Consider the following 20,732-nt stretch of genomic DNA (forward strand, 5'->3'; position numbering starts at 1 on the left):
GAGATTCACTGTGGGCCACCGCCAGTCTGATCAGGTCCATCGCAGCACAGCAGCTGCAGCACTGCCCCGCTGTCACATGACTCTCACGTATCAGCGCAATCTCGTTTACATCAGGAGAATAATGAGGCGCGACGGTAAATTAATGAAAATAAATTTATGATAATGTATAGATATAAATATATTTGTTTTGAAAATTTGGGGGCAATTTTGGCCCCAGGATCATGATTTTTGGGGGCATTCTTGGTAAAATTTGGGGCCAAATGGCCCATGGCCCCCGCTAATTTCCGACGCTGTTTACAGTACTGTTCACAGTCAAACATTTTCATGCACTGTAGGCTCAATTTTTGCTTAATCAAAAATCCGAGAAACAAGTTTTGTGGAGGACAGTCTGGAGATGCTCTGTAGCAAGTTTGGTGTCAATTGAGCAAAAATTGTGGGAGGAGATACATTTTAAAAGTTTTACAGTTATTGAAAAAAACAGAGTGATGGACTTAATAATTTGTAATAAGTTTAAGTGGACAAAAGTTTCAGCAGTATTGAGGCTACATTGTGGTGAAGTTTCAAAACTTTAGCATCTACCGTTGGTTTGGTAGAGTGAATCTGGCATGGATTTGGATGTTTCTGTGAAGTTTGGTGAGTTTTCACCCATGGGAAGTATGACTTCCTTGGAGGAGGAGGAGGAGGAGGAGGAGGAGGAGGAGGAGGAGGAGGAGGAGGAGGAGGAGGAGGAGGAAGAAGAAGAAGAAGAAGAAGAAGAAGAAGAAGAAGAAGAAGAAGAAGAAGAAGAAGAAGAAGAAGAAGAAGAAGAAGAAGAAGAAGAAGAAGAAGAAGAAGAAGAAGAAGAAGAAGAAGAAGAAGAAGAAGAAGAAGAATTTTTTTGATTTTTACAACCACACTTTATTTACCAATCACAGGACATTATCAGCTGTTCCTTCTACCCAACTACAGACTCATCTATTTATTTACAACCCACACCAATAAACACACATACATACACACATACATACATAAACACAAACAACCCCAAATCAATCAATCAATCAACCCATAAATAAATAAATAAATACCTAAATAGATACTCTGTCAGGTTTTCAGCACACTGGTAAAAGCAAGTTCATTGTTTGACACAGCACACGTCTCCCATCAATCTATAAAATGCGAACTCCAGTCTGATCCTACAGCGGACGTTAGAGCGCCACACTGTGGACGCCTCTACACCTGCCTGGTCTTCCATTTTATTTCTCCTGGAGATGTAGATTGCCATTTTTGCCTCCCCCACGATAAAATTCAACAGCTGCCACATTGCCCTATTTTCTTTTCTATATCCCGCCCCATAAATAAACACTGCAGTTGTAAAAGTCTGATTAAAAAGGCTAAAAACACTTGTCAATAGAGTAAAAAACGCAGAGAGCCGGCCACACTCGCTAAAAATGTGGAACGTCGTCTCCCTCACTCCACAAAAAGGGCACTGGTTGGACACATTAGCGTTAAGAACAGATGTAAAAGAATTGGACGCAATAGCCCCATGGAGAACCCTCCACTGTAGGTCTCCAGTCCTCTTTTTCAGGGGGGGCTTGTACAGGACTCTCCACTGCGGAGACGCCCCTCCAAACCTGTCAGCCCATGCACATGGTGCTCTGCCCCCCAAAGTTTTCTTATTTAGAGCTTGCACACAAGCTCTGTAAAGAGTCTTTCTATGGACTGTGTGCAGGCTGAAGGCGGCCCCTCTCACCAGAGGACCCTCCTGATCAGTCTGTGGGCTGAGCTGGATCCCAGGGGGGGGGTCTGTAGGGTCCGGCTCCTCCCCTCTGCCAAATTCCCTAAGGAGCTGTTTCTCTGTCAGTGTCAGTTTTTCCCTCCAGAGCTGCAACAACCTCTGGACCATCCTGCGGGACTGGAGGCCCAGCACACGCCCCCCGCTCTCCGAGTCCATCAGGGCGGGCCCTGCGGCGTGGACCAAGCTCTGCAGGTCCACCGTCCTGGCCCGGCGCAGCGCCGCCGTCAGCCCAGGCGTAGCTGCACTGGAGATGTCCAGCCTGGCTCCATGAATCAGCGGCTCTTTCAGTAGCCAAAACAGAGAGCTGGAGCTTTCTTTTTCCCTGCTGCTCTTAAAGAAAGCCCACACCTTAAAAATACTCTGATAAAAAGGAGGAACCCCGTTAAAATTTAGAAATTTAAAATCAGTAAAAAACAGAGCAGCATCCAGTCCCAGATTACTCACCCCTCTGAAGATGCCGCTGGCCACACCCCTCCACACCAAGTCTGCTGGACCAGCTATGTACCTCTGAAGGAACAGCAGCCTAAACGCTGCCGTCCTGCTGGCCAGGTGGATGAGGCCCTGCCCCCCCTCCTCTCTCGGTAAAAACAACACCCCCTGTGGTACCCAATGTAAGCCGTCCCAAAAAAAGTTTACAATTTTCTCCTGGATCTTTGTTAAGAGCCCACTGGGCGGGTCCAGGCAGGACAGGCGGTGCCACAGTAGAGATGCACACAGGTTGTTTAAAACCAGGACTCTTCCTCTGTAGGACATCTGTGGCAGTAGCCACTTCCATTTCTTCATCTTGTCACAGATTTTCTCCTCTACTCCCTCCCAATTTTTTTGTTCCATGGCCTTACCTCCAAGTAAGACGCCGAGGTATTTTAAGCCCTCCCTCTTCCAGACCAGGTTCTGGGGGAGTGTTGGGAGGCCATTAGGCCACTTCCCAACTGCAACTGCCTCGCTTTTATACCAATTTACTCTTGCAGCGGACAGGCTTCTGTACTTGTCCGTCAACTCGATTAAACTGTTGACATCATCTTGATTTTTAACTGCCACGATAAGGTCATCTGCGTAAGCAGATAAAACAATGTTGCTGCTAAAACCTGGTAAAAACAGTCCTTCAACACTGCTGCGTATCCTTGAGAGGAGGGGTTCAAGGGAGAGTGCATAGAGCATCCCGGACAGGGAACAGCCCTGCCGGACACCTCTATGCACCCTGAACGGAGCACACAGACTGCCGTTGAACTTCAGTAGACTCTCAATGTCTGTATACAGCACACGGATCATGGCAATGAAACCAGGGCTGAACCCAAACCTCTCCATCACCCTCCAGAGGAAGTTGTGTTCAACCCGGTCAAAAGCCTTCTCCTGGTCTAGCGAAATGAGACCAGTATTACAGTCCAATGAGCTGGAGAGCTCCAAAACGTCCCTAATTAGGTAGATGTTATCTACCATAGACCTGCCTGGTACGCAGTAGGTCTGGTCCCGGTGGATGACCTGCTCCATGGCTCCCCTTAGTCTGGAGGCCAAGACTTTGGACAGAATCTTATAATCCACGCACAACAACGACACAGGGCGCCAATTTTCTATCTCCTGCAGGTTTCCCTTCTTGGGGAGAAGGGTCACCACCGCCCTGCGGCAGGAGAGGGGGAGGGAACCACAGGCCAGACTCTCGTTCAACACGTGCAGCAAATCAGAGCCCAGGATGTCCCAGTACTCTTTGTAGAACTCTACAGTGAGTCCATCAATACCTGGCGCTTTCCTACCCTGCATGCCCTGCAGGGCGGCTGCCAGCTCCTCCAGTTGGAGCGCTGCGCTCAGCTGACCATTAGTGCCCTCCGACACCTGTGGCAGCTCCGCACAAAACTCTCCTTCCAACTCTGTGTTTTCCTCGTACTCTGACGAGTAAAGCGAGGAGAAAAACTGCACGGCCCTGTTCCTGATCTGGCCTGGTTCCCTCAACTCCTGCCCTGTGTCAGAATGAAGTGCGTGGATTATCTTCCTCTGTCCACGCTTCTTCTCCAGATCAAAAAAGAAGCCAGAGGGAGCATCCATCTCGGTGATGTTCTGAACCCGGGACCGGACCAGCGCACCCTGTACCTTAGCGTCCAGCAGGTTGGCTAATGCCATCTTTTTAGTGTTGAGGACCTCAATATGGCCTCGATTTCCTGTGGAATAGCTAAAAGCTTCCAATTCCACTATTTCACTCTCCAGGTCCTTAACAGATCTACACATGTGCTGTGTGACATTGAGAGTGTACTGCTGACAAAGAAGCTTTATCTGCACTTTCCCATGGTCCCACCACTGCCTAAGACAATCAAACTCATTTTTTCTCTCTCTAAAACCACACCAAAAATACCTTAACACCTCTTTAAACCCTTTATCTAAAACCAAAGCAGAATTAAAATGCCAGTACGCGCTCTTCGGTACAACATCCTTAAAAAACACATCACACAACACCAAAGCATGATCCGTAAAACCGACTGGCACTATCCTACATTCTTTAACCACATTAAAATGGTGCTTAAAACAATACAACCTATCCAGCCTGGCTAGAGAGACCCCCCCCTCTCTCAGGTGGGACCAGGTGTACTGACGACAGTCTGTGTGCATCCTCCTCCACACATCCACCAAGCCATGGGAGTGGACCAGCTGCTTCAGGGTGTGCTGGGAACCTGGATGCGGCTCTGCATGATTGCGATCTAAAAGATCAGCCTCTGTACAGTTAAAATCCCCGCCCAAAAATAAAAAATCCTCCGAGCTGCAGCAGTTAAGTATGGAATTCACTGTCGTAAAAAAGCTCTTTCTCTCATTTCCATTGTTTGGCGCATAAATATTTATAAAAACCAGGGTAAAAGTATCAAATTTGGCTCTGACTAGAAGGCACCTCCCCTTGACCACCTCCTCCACCTCTAAGGAGGAAGGAGTGAACCTCCTAGAGAGGAGGATGCCCACACCAGCACTCAGTGTGGTGTGGTGGCTTAGCACCACCTGCCCCTCCCATTCTTTCTCCCAGTCCCCCTCATTACCCTGGTCACTATGAACCTCTTGCAAAAACAACACATCAATACGTTTACTCCTTGCTGTGTCCAACACAAGTGCCCTCTTTCTCACCTCCCTCGCTCCATTCACATTCAGCGTTCCTACTCTAAAACCATTCATATGGGAGATAAAGGAAAAATAAAAAGTACAAAAAATAATAAAGAATGGGAACACAAAACGCATCATCATACTCAAAGATGTAGTTGTTTTCTGACTTTTAACATATGTTTTCTTAACCTAAAGATTTCTTGATCAGTTAAGTCAGATGATGCTCTGTGCTTTATGACGTGCTTGGCCGTCAGGAAAAAGGTAAACTTGTCAGGGAAATGTTGATCAAAGTTGAGGTTTTTAACACCTTTTGTTCTCTGCAGAAAACTCTTAACCATCTGAGATGTGTAAAGTTCTTTCACCTGACCACCAGTGACTGTCTGCGTCTGTGAGAGGGCGAGGTCACTGCCGTCTGACATGGAGGTTTCACTGTCGCTGCTGTCTACATCCGCAGCAGCCGCCACACCAACCTCCAGCCGTACAGCCTTCGCTCCTCCCTCCCCCTGCGCCGTGATTTTACGTTTACTGTTCCTACGAGACGCCACTGGCCTCCAGCCTGATGCTCCTGCCCTCACCCCATCAGCCTGCTCACACACACTAGCAGGCTGCACACTCACACCTTCAGCCTGCTCACACACACTAGCAGGCTGCACACTCACACCTTCAGCCTGCTCCCACACACTAGCAGGCTGCACACTCACACCTTCAGCCTGCTCACACACACTAGCAGGCTGCACACTCACACCTTCAGCCTGCTCACACACACTAGCAGGCTGCACACTCACACCTTCAGCCTGCTCACACACACTAGCAGGCTGCACACTCACACCTTCAGCCTGCTCACACACACTAGCAGGCTGCACACTCACACCTTCAGCCTGCTCACACACACTAGCAGGCTGCACACTCACACCCTCAGCCTGCTCACACACACTAGCAGGCTGCACCCACACACCCTCAGCCTGCTCACACACACTAGCAGGCTGCACACACACATCAGCAGACCCACCACCAGTCTTCTCACGCACATCACCAGGTGCTTCACCTCCACCTCCTTCCTCCAACAGCTCCTCTACTCCATCATTCAGTTCCCCAATCTCCTCAGCTGACTTTCCCTCGACCACTGACACCCCCACCTCGCCTGTGTCCCTCAACTCACCCTCCTCCATCTCCTCACCTCCACCCCTCTCACTCACCTCCTGCTCCTGTCTCTGTTGCCCTGATTCAGCTGCTGCTCTCTCCTCTCCGTCCGAACCGGCGGTCGGTCCTCGCCGCCCGACGCTCCTCCGCCGCGGAGCGGGGACGGGTCCCCCACTCGGACCGGCAGCGGCCTCCGCCCCCCGCGCCGCCGAGGTCGACGGCGGGGAAGCGGCCCCGACCGCCGCCGGGCCCGCGGCCGGATCCGGCGGAGCCGAACCGGTCCGGCTCGGACAAGCCCTAATCAGGTGGCCCTCCTCCCCGCAACCGAAACATTTCGCTTGAGATGACGTAGCAAACAGAGTATAAGCAAAATCATCCACTCTCACAATGAACCGATAATTAAACTCTTCTGCCCGATTGTTAAGTAACATATAGAGTTGCCTCCGATGCGACACCACATGGCGAAGCAGCGGAGACTTACAGCCGGAGAGCAGCTTCCTAATGGGGGACATTACTTTACCGTGACGAGACAGCTCTCGGACCAGGAAATCATCGCTGATGAACGGGGGCACGTTGGACAGAGTGATCCGGGCTGCAGGCTGCATCAACGGCAGCACCTCCTCAAACAGCCCGTTCACCATCAGCCCCGTCTCCACCAGTTCCTTCACCTGCTCTACCTTCTCCAAAAACAACACCACAGACCGACTCATCCGAGCAGCGGACTTCACCGAGCCATGGCCGATCCTCTCACCCACAGCCAGGGCCACGTCCTCCACGCTGCCCGGGGAACCGGCTGCCAGCTTGATCCCATGCTTCCTCGACAGGGAGGAGAAACCCGCTGCTGCCATGATGGCCTCACCTGGCCTCCTCCCCCCGACCAGACAAAGTCTGGCCGCAAAAAAAACCCAAAAAACTACACAAAACAACTAATCTAACACTCAATAACCCTACAAACTAACAAAAAAATACCAATAATAAACAAACCCACCGTAGTGAGAAAGGATAGTAAATAAGAAAAAGAAAGAAAGGACAAAAAGTCTCCCAATCTCTCCACTCTTCCACTCTCCCTCCACTCGCACAGAAGAAGAAGAAGAAGAAGAAGAAGAAGAAGAAGAAGAAGAAGAAGAAGAAGAAGAAGAAGAAGAAAGAATTCCTAGGAATACAATAGGTTCCCGGCAGCTTAGCTGCCCGGACCCTAATTAGAAAAGGTTACTACAAATTGTATGCTTTGATTCTTGTTGAGTGAAGCTTCAAAGACGTCTGTATCTCTTTGGGTCCATGTTCATCCCCTCAGACACGTTGGTATGAAAAAGTCACCTTCGGTCATTGCTCACAGCTGACCTTTAATGTTCTATACCTCTATGCCATCCATGGCATTTTCCATTCGGAGTTTTGTGCAATTCAACACAGTAACGTTCAAAGTATAAAAAGGAAAAAATATTTTCTTACCGAAAAAATATTGATTTAATCGTTATAAATACGTTATAAATAATCAGTTTGTTTTTCGCTCATCAAATCTGTTCTTTTTCAGATCTCCCCTGCTTCCAAACAACAGAATAATGAACCAAACTAGAAAATTTCCTCTCGGGAAATTTTGAAAGGCCCACGGGGCTACTGCCGGTTTTGCCATCTCTGTCAACATGGGAATCAAACCCACGATCTTAAGGTCAAGACAGAGCTGATCAGACAGACACATGATCATCTTTCTATAAGCACTGATATGGAGGAGCTGTAACCACATTAGGTTACCTGTGTGTGTGTGTGTGTGTGTGTGTGTGTGTGTGTGTGTGTGTGTGTGTGTGTAACTGTAATCACATGAAGCTGGTTCTAGAGTCTCTGTGTGTGTGTGTGTGTGTGTGTGTGTGTGTGTGTGTGTGTGTGTGTGTGTGTGTGTGTGACTATGAGCTGCATCCTGTGTCAGTCTGATTTAGCTGTGTCTGTGTTTATAAACATTTAAACGAGCGCCCGGTGGATTGTTTATGAAGTTAACGAGCTCTGGCCTGAGAATCACAGAGGTTACCACGGCGATAGGGGGCCCCCCAGGCTGAGACAGACAGAAACGTGGAGAAAAAGAGTGATTTTCTGCCTCTGCACCGGTCTCACATTTAGGCTTAGCGTGAGAAAACGGTAACTCCTATCAGAACAAAACACAGATCACATTGCTCTAAGGACTTACTGAAAATTTTGGTACGATTTGGTGTTTCTACAGTAAATATTTTGGAGAGGATGGCAGTTTTAAAACATCAGGCTGTTCTGCTTCTCTCAGAAAATATTTGTATTGGAGTCAATGAGGAGCAGAGACAGACGTGGCCGCACTAAGAGGCTCCGAGTTTAAATTCTGTAAATCTCTCTGATATTTTGAGCAGATGATGAGTGACAGAACAAGTTTGTCTACAAATTCTGAAAAAATGATGTGTGTGGAGTGTAAATTGTGGCCGTTTGGAGTTTGGAAAGAGAAAAAATCTGGAGTTTTTCTGGCATCTCTCCCACTCTAACCGATGATGTCACGCACTTTGACACGAACATTCCGTGCAATACACACCCATTATAATCTCATAATTTCTCCAAAAATGATCATGGTCATTGATCAGGGATTGATCAAAAACTATATGACCTATCAAAACGTGGAGTAATACACCAATACACAAGACTTGTGTCTACTGTTTAAAGTTTAAATGGAGTCTCTAGGTGAAAGTATGCCTGAGCAGTAGACGTTTGTTAAACTCCAATGATTGGTCTTTTTCGCTCTTTTTTTTTCGCCCGTCCCATTGACTTCAATGCAAAATTTTGACTTATGTCGCGAAAAATTTGTACACTGTTGAGAAAAGTAATAGCCCACCGATCCCGATCAAGCCGCACGTTTTGATATATAATATGTCCTGCAACAGCGAATCGAAAATCGTCCGGAAGATGAAGGAGAACTAGAAAATTTCCTCTCGGGAAATTTTGAATGGGCCACGGGGCTACTGCCGGTTGTGCCATCTCTGTCAACATGGGAATCAAACCCACGATCTTAAGGTCAAGACAGAGCTGATCAGACAGACACATGATCATCTTTCTATAAGCACTGATATGGAGGAGCTGTAACCACATTAGGTTAACTGTGTGTGTGTGTGTGTGTGTGTGTGTGTGTGTGTGTGTGTGTGTGTGTGTGTGTGTTTATCTTGTGTAATAGGGCCAGGACTCAATTAAAACAATTAATCTAATTAATTAGAGGCTTTGTAATTAATTAATCGCAATTAATTGCATTTTAATCGCATATAAATATTTGACCTGAGAACAGTGAGAAGCATTTTTTTCACATGGATTTTAGTATACCATTGAATGACTGAATAGCTTAAAGCAGATATCATCGGCACGGCCGTTTCGGCTAATGCTGTGTTCAAGGCAGGCTTTTGAAACCGTAAGTTACAGCTTCAAGTCACAACTACGACTTGGTAGCGTTCCAGGTAACCCGTAGCTCGTGTTTTTACCGTCCTGTTGTCTGTGAAAGTTCCCTATAACGGCCACTCGTAACTTCCGACCCGTGAACTCGTACCAGATCGAACTGGTATGACTTCACAGGAAGGAAAAACACAAAGTACGAGTTTCCTTGAACGCACCATGAGTTAGCAGCCCCCGCCCTTGTCAGGCATCAATTGGTCCTCGTGCTACGTCACCACATTCACGCGCATCCCTTGGCTGCACACACAGCCCTTCATGCCGTTCTCTCCCCTCATTGGATAACACTTGTATCCCACAAGGAAAATTTTCTCCTCGGGTTACAGCAGAGCAGAGTGACGGAGAGACTCGTGTTTAGGCTGAAATACTTCATGTAAGTGATTGCTGACGGAAAATAGGACTATTTAGGACTTATATTAACAAAAACATTCCACTGATATCTGCTTTAAGCAACAAAACATTGTTTTTTTTTTCAAGGTGGTACTTAACCAAGACCAACATGCAAATTATCGATTAATTCATTAATCGATATTTGATACAGATTTAAATGGTCTTTCCTGCCAATACACTATGATGATTACTGTAGTATTTAACTAGGCTACATAAATCACAGTAGCATAAACTGATTTGTTGAACGGACCAGGTGATGGGCTGACTGGTCCTGTCTAACTTCTGTGTACTGGGTGCCATTGTGCAGGGTGTTAAGGCAGCCTTCCTCCACTGCAGTCCCTATGGTCCTGGACCCTCTGGCTGGTGGGGTGGGCTGCTTTCAGCTGGGGGGGACTCTATCAGCTGCTCCCACGAGAGGCATTTGACGCATTTGACACCAACAAGGTTTAACTTTAAAACCAGATTAAATCATGGTTTAAGTTTAAATTCTGTTGCACGTTAACTGTGTTTTAATCACATGAAGGTGTGTGTGTGTTTGTGTGTGTGTGTGTGTGACTGTAATCACATGAAGCTGGCTCTAGAGTCTGTGTGTGTGTGTGTGTGACTGACTTGACACATAGTTAGTTAGTAGCTGCATCCTGTGTCAGTCTGATTTAGCTGTGTCTCTGTTTATAAACATTTAAACGAGCGCCAGGTGGATTGTTTATGAAGTTAACAAGCTCTGGCCTGAGGATCAAAGAGCAGGCTGAGACAGACAGAAACGTGGAGAAAAAGAGCCATTTTCTGCCTCTGCACCGGTCTCACATTTAGGCTTAGGGTGAGAAAATGGTAACTCCTATCAGAACAAAACACAGATCAATGTTGCTCTAAGGACTTACTGAAAATTTCGGTACGATTTGGTGTTTCTACAGTAAATATTTTGGTGACGCTGGCAGTTTTAAAACATCAGGCCGTTCTGCTTCTCTCAGAAAATATTTGTATTGGACTCAATGAGGAGCAGAGACAGACGTGGCCGCACTTAGAGGCTCAGAGTTTAAATTCTGTAAGTCTCTCTGATATTTTGAGCAGATTAAGAGATCGAGGATGAGCTCGTCTACAAACGTCGCGGAAATTATGTGTGTAGAGTGTAAATTGTGGCCGTTTGGAGTTTGGATAGAGAAAAAATCTGGAGTTTTTCTGGCATCTCTCCCACTCTAACCGATGATGTCACCCACTCTGACACGAACATTCCGTGCAATACACACCCATTATAATCTAATAATTTCTCCAAAAATGATCATGGTCATTGATCATGGATTGATCAAAAACTATATGACCTATCAAAACGTGGAGTAATACGACAATACACAAGACTTGTGTCTACTGTTTAAAGTTTAAATGGAGTCTCTAGGTGAAAGTATGCCTGAGCAGTAGACGTTTGTTAAACTCCAATGATTGGTGTTTTTCGCTCTTTTTTTCCCCATCCGTCCCATAGACTTCAATGCAAAATTTTGCGCAGTTTTTCGCGACTTACGTCGCGAAAAATTCGTAAACTGTTGAGAAAAGTAATAGCACACCGATCCCGATCAAGACGCACGTTTTGATATATAATATGAAGAGTTGCAGGACTAGTAGCGGACCGAAAAAGCGTCCGGAAGATGAAAAAAAATAACTAGGAAAAAATCCACACAATAACAGTAGTGCCTGGTCCCTGCAGCTATTTCATAGCTGTTGGGACCAGTGCCCGGTGCGATTGCCCGTGGCCCTAACTAGAAAAAACATTTCCAAGAATGGAAATGGTGTGAATGCTGAAAGCAATGCTGAATGAGCTGAAGAAATTGTTGAAACAATGCTGAATGAGCTGAAGAAAGAAAGAAAGAAAGAAAGAAATAAAGAAGAAGAAAAGGACAGAAGGAAAGAAAGAAAATGGGAAGGGTAGATGGAGAAAGAAAGAAAGAACAAAAGGACAGAAAGAAAGAAGACACAGAGAGAAGGGTAGATAGAGAAAGAAAAAGGTAAGAAAAACAGAATAATAGAAGATAAAGAGAATAGAGAATGAATGAAAGAGACAGAGGGGTAGTAAGAAAGAAGGAAAGAAATTGGGGTGGATAAATGAAAGAGAGAGATATACAGAGAGCGGTAGAAAGAAAGAAAGAAAGAAAGAAAGAAAGAAAGAAAGGGGGTAGAAACAAAGAAAGAGAAAAGGAGTAGAAAGAAAGACAGAACAAAAGAAAGAAACAAAGAAGTAAAAAGAAATGGGGTAAAAGAAAGAAAGAAAGAAAGAAGAAAAAGAGAGAGGGGGATGATAGATAGAAAGAAGAAAGAGGTAGATGGATGGATGGATAGAGAGGGAAAGGTAGAAAGAAGTTATGTAAAATACAAATGAAGGAGTAAAAGAAAGAAAGAAAAAGAGAGAAAAAAGAGACAAAGGGTAGATAGATAGGACACATGTTAAAAGCTGCATCCTATGTCCTGGCTCCACCTGTAATTGTACTACTATTAATAGAGTTGGAAAGACTAAACGTCTGAACTTAAATTCATGAGAAAAATATAAATTGTTGGAGAGTTTAGAGAGTTTATTTATTTAGCACACAAATTTCAATGGTGCAAGGAAGGAACGAAGCCGGTTGGCTTGTACAGAGGTTCCACCCCTATAACAAATTACAACAAGACAAATTTCAATGGCTAACAAATAAACAGATGTTTACATCAAAAGTATAAAATCATTGAGAGGCTGATGAATGTGAGCTGAAAACCTGTGTGTGTGTGTCTGGGTGTGTGAGTCTGACAGTCTCTCTGTCTGCGTGTACATGTGCAGAAAGTAAAACTGTTGATAAGCGCCACAGAACTCCTCTCTCCCTATACTAATGATCTGATTGATTAGACCTGCGTGGCAGCCTGCCCTCAGAAGTTACCATGGCGACTGAACTAACTGCTTACATTTTACTGTGTGGAACAGTGTTGTGTTTGTGTGTTTGTTTGTTTGTGTATGTGTGCATGTGTGACTGTGTGTGAGCGTCTGTGTGTGTCTGTCTGTGCGAGTGTGATGCCTGTGTTTGTGCGTGGACATCCTCTGTCAGTCTGGTTTATCATGTGTGTGTGTGGGGCTGTGTTTAAAAACATCTTAACGAGCGGCCAGGCTGCACCTGCACTGTTCTATTTATAGACTTTGATAACGAGCTGGCCACTACAGCTGGACCAACTGCACAAAGAGCAGAGCAGAGCAGAGAGATTTGAGCTCTGTGCAGCTTCCGAAAACAGCCCATAAAAAGAGAACCGTACCTCTTATCAGAATGTGGCCATGACTACTGGGGCAAGGAGACCTTCCTGAGCACATTGATGTGCATTAAATGTTTGTAGGGCAAAAACTTTTCTCAGGGTCGCAAGGTAGAAAAGGGTGGCATTTCTGCTTTTCTAAAAAAATCAGCTCCTACTTTTATATTGAAGTGGATGAGCCACTGGAGCGGGTCTAGCTGCGCAATTAGGCTCACTGAGACAATTCTGTAAGTCTGTCTGCTGTTCTGAGCACATCAAATGAGACACGACAAGTGTGGCTACAAACCGGTGAGGAAATCATGTGTCTAGAGTTTAATTTGTGGCCGTGCTGGCAATTTATCCAGAAAAAATCCTAAATGTTTTTTCGATCCCTCTCACTCTAACGATGATGTCACTCACTCTGACCCAACCCCATACACACTCATTGAAAAGTGTGAAATTTGTCAGAAATCCTCATGTGCTTTTAAAGGATTTATCTCAAAAACGGTACAAGCTATGAAAAAGTTGTACATACAGGATGAATACATTAGAAGTTTGTCTACAGCTCAGAATTTGAATGAAGTCTCTAGCTGAAAGTATGTGGACGCTTTAAAGGCTGAAAGAAGTAAGAAGATTTGAAGAGTTTCAAGACTGTTCCAATGCATTCTCTATGGGGAAAAAAAAAATCAGAAATAGTTGAATATTGCAAAAAGTATGAATAGTTGAAAAGAGAAAAGACATAGTACACCTGTCCCGAAAAGGCTGAACATTTTGATGTGAGAATTGTTGAAATAGCACAAAGTATGAAGGACTAGTTAAGTGTCAAAAGTATAAAGAAAATGGCCGAACAGAAGAACAATAGTGTGAATGCTTCCAGCATTCACATTACTAATAAAAAGAAGAAAAAATCCACACAATAACAGTAGTGCCCAGGCTTTCATAGCTGTTGGGACCAGTGCCCGGTGCGATTGCCCGTGGCCCTAATAATAATGAGCCAGGAAACGAAGAAGTAGAAAAACGCTAAATTTTGCATTGTCACCAAAGTGTGTTATTGTCACAAGGTGAATATTTCAAAGGTCACCATACCTCTGTACTGCAGTGTCAGGTCCAGAAAAGTAATCTCAATACTCTTCAGCCAGGACGAGGAGAAGAAAGGTGAAGATGTCCAGGAACAATGCAGGAAATGGCTGAAAAATACAGGCAACACAAAATCATGAGACAGAGTAGGACCTAAGTACTGGAATACAAGTCACCTCCATTTGCCACAGTGTAAGGAGTGCATGGTTGTGCACTAGACAACATCAGCTAACAGAAGTGCTAATTCAACACAACTGTGAATGCATTATGATGGATATTGATCACTGACAGAATGAAAAGCTCTGAGTTGAATGAAAACACTGGACATGTGACGTATAATCAGATAAAATGTACGTGTTAGGCAAGTGCTGTCCACATACCCTGTCAGCGTTACACTAAGTAGCACTGTCAGATTTTCTCTTCCAGTAAATAAGATTTTGATTCTGAAGTCCACAATTCAGTGGTAATGTCAGTAGAAAGGCAGCAGCGATTCTAACTGGGTCACAAATGACAAAGTGTTCCATGTGATTTTGCTGCCCAGAAAAAAAAACATAAACAAAATGAATTTCCAAGCTCCACAGAGCGTCCACAATGTAATACATCTCATCTATTGATTCTTGGACAATGGAGCCTTGTGTTTAAACAATAATTGATTTGTTTCCTCACTGTGTTTCTGGAAACATCAATCTGAGCATGTGGTATTGTATGGTGCTAATCGGTTTGGGGGGCTGAGGGTGTGGGGGTGTCAGGTTCTTCAAAATGTCGTCAGAAGTGAAAAAATAGAGAAGGACTTTGTGTGATGTTTGTATGAGATAAAAGCTGAAAGGATTTAAGGTGTTTCCAGTACATAATTTCTGTCCGTCCCAAAATAATGTCCCTGGTGCAGACAAAAGACAAGTGTAGAGGTCATGGCTGTAGCAATTATTAACCTCGTTGGCGTGGTACGACTGTCATGGTCACAGTAATTATACTGTGATCCTGAAATAGCAAATTTTTGTTGTGATAGAAAAAGAAATAAAATCTACTGTGCATTATTCAATTTTTTAATACTGTTTCATATACATACCGGTAAATGATTTGATTTGGAGAAAATTTCATTCATAATTTAATAACACTTTAAATTATTTAATTTTCCTTCATATACTTTAAATAGCTCTTCTTTTTTTTCTTTTTTCTTTTTTTTGGAATTTTTTGGAACACATCACATTGTGAATTTGTTAGCAAACAGTTGTGTATGTTGTGTATTCATGCTAACCTGGGAAATGCAAGGCATATTTTCATTTGCTTTAAGTTTGTTTTGGTATATTCAACAGGTAGCTGTCGACTGTGTCTGTCTGGTGTTTTTAGAGCTTGTTCACTGAAATCAGCAGCCGAAAAGCAGCAAGTGAACCAAAACAATGAAGTTATAGACTTTGCAGCTAAACAGCGAGCTGTAACGTGCTGTGTAGCTCCATAAAGCTGAGGGGAGCTGCAAATTAAACTCATCCCTACAAGCAACATTTCTCTATGGTCAATGTCTTATCTCTTTACAAGGTGATGATGATATACTTGTCATAGATTTATCCTGCATTATAATTTAGCAGTGTCAAACTGAGTGTTGGGTATTCTGTATTCTTCCTTCATGAGCCTGCCTGGCCTACACTTTATCTTGCCCACACCTATTCGGCAAATAATTCTGAAAGGCCTCATTCAATTTGAGGTTCTTTTTTGTTAAGGTTTGTTTGCTTTACGTGAAAATAAAGCCTTGGCACAATTTACAGCACATTGGAGTAGCTGCTTTTGCCAGCACTTTGCTGTTTCGTGTAAATTGTTCAGTTTTCCACAGAGACCTGCCCTTCATGGGGTTGAGCTCTGAAACATCACTTGAGTATCAAACAGCACTGCAATGCAAAAAATAAAGACTTCTCCCAGCCAACACCCTGCAGTCTGAAATGTGAAGCCATCGTTTAATTGCCAAGATACATTTCAACCATTTAGAGTTTGAAGGTAAAAGTACAAAGTGAATGTAGATAAATCTTTGACTTGTCATTAAAACATAGCCAATTAAGAAGACAGACAAACAACAGTAACACTTAGGAAGAAGGTGACTGTACAAATGTTAAATAAGAGGGAAGGTAATGAAAACAGTGAAGTGGTGGGGACTGAATCTATAGAGATCATTCACTCGAGAGGAAATCAAGTGGGCGGTGCAGCTGGTACCATTACTACATCCTTACGACCTTTTTTTCTTTTCTAATTAATTTTAAAAAAAATACAGGCCAACTAGTCCCAGTGTGAACATCCTGTCAGCTTCTTAAAACATAATTAATAGCAGTTCATGTAACCCTGTTTGCCTGCTATTGTTTACTGTCTTGCTTGTGCTTGCCTGTCCTGTAATAAAAATTTGTCAAAGGGATCGCGAGTGTGCTGGCTTTCCTCCACTTTACTATTTTTTACAGTAATTACATTTGTTGGTGAAACAAGACAAAGGCAAAGAACGTGACAGTATAAACCAACTTATAACAACATGACCAGAAATGGACATAGCAAAAATCTGTGATTTTGACCAACCACCTGAAAACTGTCAGAGTTGGTTCTTTGCTGATGTTAGCTTGACCTGTATGCTAACAAAGTAACACGGCTGATTTTTGACCTTGTATCTCTGTGGCCCTCTTCTCCACCATTTCCATGTTTTTAAAAATTGTGCGTGATGTAATAGAAAAGGATGGACACTGCAGATATGTGGAAGTCAAATGAAAACCAACAGACATCTAACTCTTTGTGTATCACCATGTCCGTGTATGTTTTAGCACTGACCTGGTGTGAAAGCAGGCGAAATCTATTGTTGCTGTTAGTCAGTTATAGTTATTCATGTTTTAATTGTAGGCTATAGATATGTATGCTTTGTGCGCAGTTTCAGTGAATTATTTGAGGAGAGGTGTAAATGTATAATGTCCTACATCTTATTCAGGAATATGCTGAAGCACAAGGTATTAGTATAAATCCAAAGGATTCATTTGGATTAGGCTAACCAAATGTCTGATGAAAAGTGCAGTTGAGACTCTGACATATTCTAGATTATTTAATCAGTTTAATATATTTAAACCTTGAGTGGAAGCAAATCATCCTCTAGTAACAAATGAAATGTTGGATTTTAGGCCAAGTTATACTTTATGTATGTCATGACTCAAGGCAAATGTGTTACTGGTGCATTGTATTTGATAACCTTCTATGGTTGTCTCGCCACTGTGGTCAAAATATCATGACCTGAATCCACAACTCTGGACAGGTACATAAATATGTAATGACAATCTCTCTCTCTTGCTCGCTCTCTCTCTCTCTCTCTTGCATTCTGCTTCCCTCTGTTTCTGTTCCTATGTCCAACTACTACATCCTAATAAAAATAAGGAGAGAAAAAAACACTTCAGTCGTCATTTCTACTGACAAACATTTACAATGACTTGATAAGGAATAATGAGCACAGAGCAATTTACATATCAGGTGCAAAGACAAATTTCTTTCATCACTAATTATGATAGGAAGTAATGTGTAGTGCAAGCATTTGTCTAGTCAGGTTAAAAAAAGGCTTCTGGTGTCAATGGTGACAGGATTGGTCATTAGTGATTAGCTCAGACAGTCTCCTCCATCACTGCTGTTTTGGATAACATGCAGAAACTTTCTGAATATTGCTTCTTTTAAACAAATTGCCCAATGGTTTTACTAGAGAAAATCACCACCACACCGTTTTGCTTCCACTAAATTACAAACACAGCATTTCGTGACAGCAGTAATTTATCTTCTATAAGTTAATATGCTACAGCGTCAAACATTATCCAAACTAGGTAACTCTAAAGAAAGCAAATTGTTATTCTGATACAAGCCTCAGATGTTTTCCTTTAACCCCAGGACTTTATAATAATTTTTTTCTGTGTACTGTTTATACTGGTTGGCAACCGTGGTTAAATCCAAGTCAACAAATAAAAAAGAAAACACTTCAGAGTATTTCATCATAATACACTGCTACAGAGAGCTACTCTAAATGATACCGCTTTGCATGATGCGAATAAAACCCGACTGTCCCTGAGCTGTATTTACTGAAACCATATGGCTTTTTTAAATTTAATGGAAACACAGAACATGTTTATCTTTGGGCCACTCCCAATGCCATGTTTTCATCACTTTGCCTGTGATTGCTGCATTCCCCATGCAGATGATTGCATTGTTCTTTAGCAAGAACCAGACGCAAATGAATTCTGCAGTGTATGATCTATCAACATCGACCTACTGTTTTAAAATGGATAAACACAAACTGTAAGGATATGTTTACTCTTTGGACAAAGAAGACAAAACACACAAAAGGAACTGTAAGTTCTACTGTTTCTCAACTGTAATTCAGGTGAGCTATCAGGTCAAAAATGACAAGAAAAACACAAGCAGCGCAAATTTATGCAGAGTAAATTTCTTGTAAAATAGTTCATACGGTTAGGTAGAGGGCTGGATTATACTCCTATTAACATCTGTTCCATCTGTTGTTTTGTTTTTAGTAAAAAATAAGGTTTGTGCTACTCACATACGGTAATTGTACAGTTGTATTATCCTGTTGCAAGGAAATCTGACAAAATATGTACTGACAAAAAAATATGTATTTGGTCTTCCCTCTAACAAGCAATTCCATTCAAACACACTTCACAACCTCTAAAAAAAAATACTGCAACACAATTACATTGTGTTGTTTTGAACTGTGACCTTGAGAAAGGTACAGAACCTCAGTATTAAACAGGCCCTGGTACTAAAAGACCACGTCGATAAACTAAGGCCTAGTCCACACGAGCCCGGGTATTTTTGAAACCGGAGTGTTGCTCCGCGTCCACACGAGTGGTGTAATAAAAACACTCCGTACACACGCAACCGTGAAATCCGCTACCAAGTGACGCAATGCACGTGTGGAAGGCTGTTTTAACCAATCAAAATACAGTGGAAACCGCTTATGGATCAAAAGGCTTGGGACGGAATCATTTCTATACAAATGCTGTTTAAATAATTCGTTATCAAGAAATCCGCTTATAGTGTTCATTTTTGGTCATTTTATGGATGAAAACATGCGCAAAAACAATTTCAAAACTACGTGTAGCCTATTTATTTTATTTTCGGCGGTGTCCCTTTGACGTGCACTGCTGCAGCAGCCTGCACATGTTGCTGCGCTGTGTTGTTGTGCTGTGTGCATCACCTGGCTGGCTCAGCTGTCGGTGCGGCGCAACTCATTATCACTGGCTGTTGTGTTGTCTGTCAAAACATGGATGAATGAAACATATCCACTTTATATCGACCGCGGACGTCACAAATACATTTTCGGCTTTTGGCTCGTTCCTCATCTCCACATAGACTCTTTTTTATCACTGCATGATGCGACCCCCCCCCCCCCTCCCGTCGTACCCGGTCTGACAGTGACATAGGCTATTGCCTGTTCATTCATGAAAATCATCCCGAAAATAAACATATGTTCACGGTTTCAAAAATACCCGGGCTCGTGTGGACAAGGCCTCATACAGTATTAGTTACCTGCTATTCATTCAGGAGAAATTAAGAAAATAGATCTTCTTTTTATTATTGCTTCATAAAAGTTGTGTTGTGCATCCCACAAACTCAATTTGTGTTTAAGACCTTGATCTACGACGCATTTTTAATGTTCCCAATCCAGAAGAGAGATCTCTCCGTGTCTGAGCTTGTGTGTATGAGGGGCAGCTCTCTATCACACCCTGCAGAACTGTGTAGCACACACATCTACACACAGTGACCCTGCTACTGGTGGCAATGGGAGAGAAGTACAAGTTCAATATTGTGATGATGCGGGGCGGTGCATGGCAGTGGTTAAAGCGGCCGCCCCATGTAGAGGCTACAGTCCTCAACGCAGGCGTCCCCGGTTCGAATCCCGCGTCGGGCAGACCTTTCCTGCATGTCATTCTCCCTCTCTCTGCCTCCCCCTTTCCTGTCTATCTCACTATGTGCTATCCAATAAAGGCAAAAAAAAACAAAGAAAAATGATGCTTGTTGCCATAAGGGCAACAGGTCATTTGCATGTGAGGGTGTCTGCTGCTACCTGCTCATTCTAACTGTTGTACATGTCGTACATTTTTGGTTATGTTGGTTCTATGTTTTGTTATGCATTATGTATACATATTTCCACCAAGGTGGACATCAATCAATCATGATTCTTCTTCTCTTCTTGATTTAGGCCTTTAAAATACCCAAATGACAAAGTACCAGACTGATAAGTATAATCTAAAAATAAATAAACAAAAATGAAAAATACAATTTGCTGATTTTCCAGTTCACAGTCCAACGTATAGTTTCAAGTCAGATCACAGCGTTTCGGGTGAATAATAGTAATGTCTGAGCTGTACCTCAACTATTGGTGCTCAGCAAAAACTACATTTGCTGCTTATTCAAAGCTACTTTTTGCACAAGTTAGTTTTAATTCTTTCATTTCTACTTTTCTTCCTTGGTCTTAATGAGTAGATATGCTATTAGTACTAAAAGAGCACTAAAACACCACTGAGCTCTGTTTTTACATGTCTTAATGCTGCTTTTGCTTTTTACAAAATTGGAGTTTGTGAACCACAAA

The 20,732-nt window shown here is 43.2% G+C and overlaps 1 long non-coding RNA gene across 1 annotated transcript in view; it reads right to left on the reverse strand.

The window, feature by feature from the left end:
* The window catches only part of LOC146964757 (uncharacterized), a 78,583-nt gene extending 64,344 nt beyond the window's left edge, over positions 1-14,239 (reverse strand). Inside the window, exon 1 of the long non-coding RNA XR_015034574.1 lies at positions 14,141-14,239. This is a non-coding gene — a long non-coding RNA (uncharacterized LOC146964757). The remainder of the gene's footprint in view (positions 1-14,140) is intronic.
* Positions 14,240-20,732: the final 6,493 nt, after the last annotated feature.

This window comes from Trachurus japonicus, chromosome 21 (assembly GCF_045865225.1).
Source record: "Trachurus japonicus isolate A0001 chromosome 21, Traja_1.0".
Classification (NCBI taxonomy): Eukaryota; Metazoa; Chordata; class Actinopteri; order Carangiformes; family Carangidae; genus Trachurus; species Trachurus japonicus.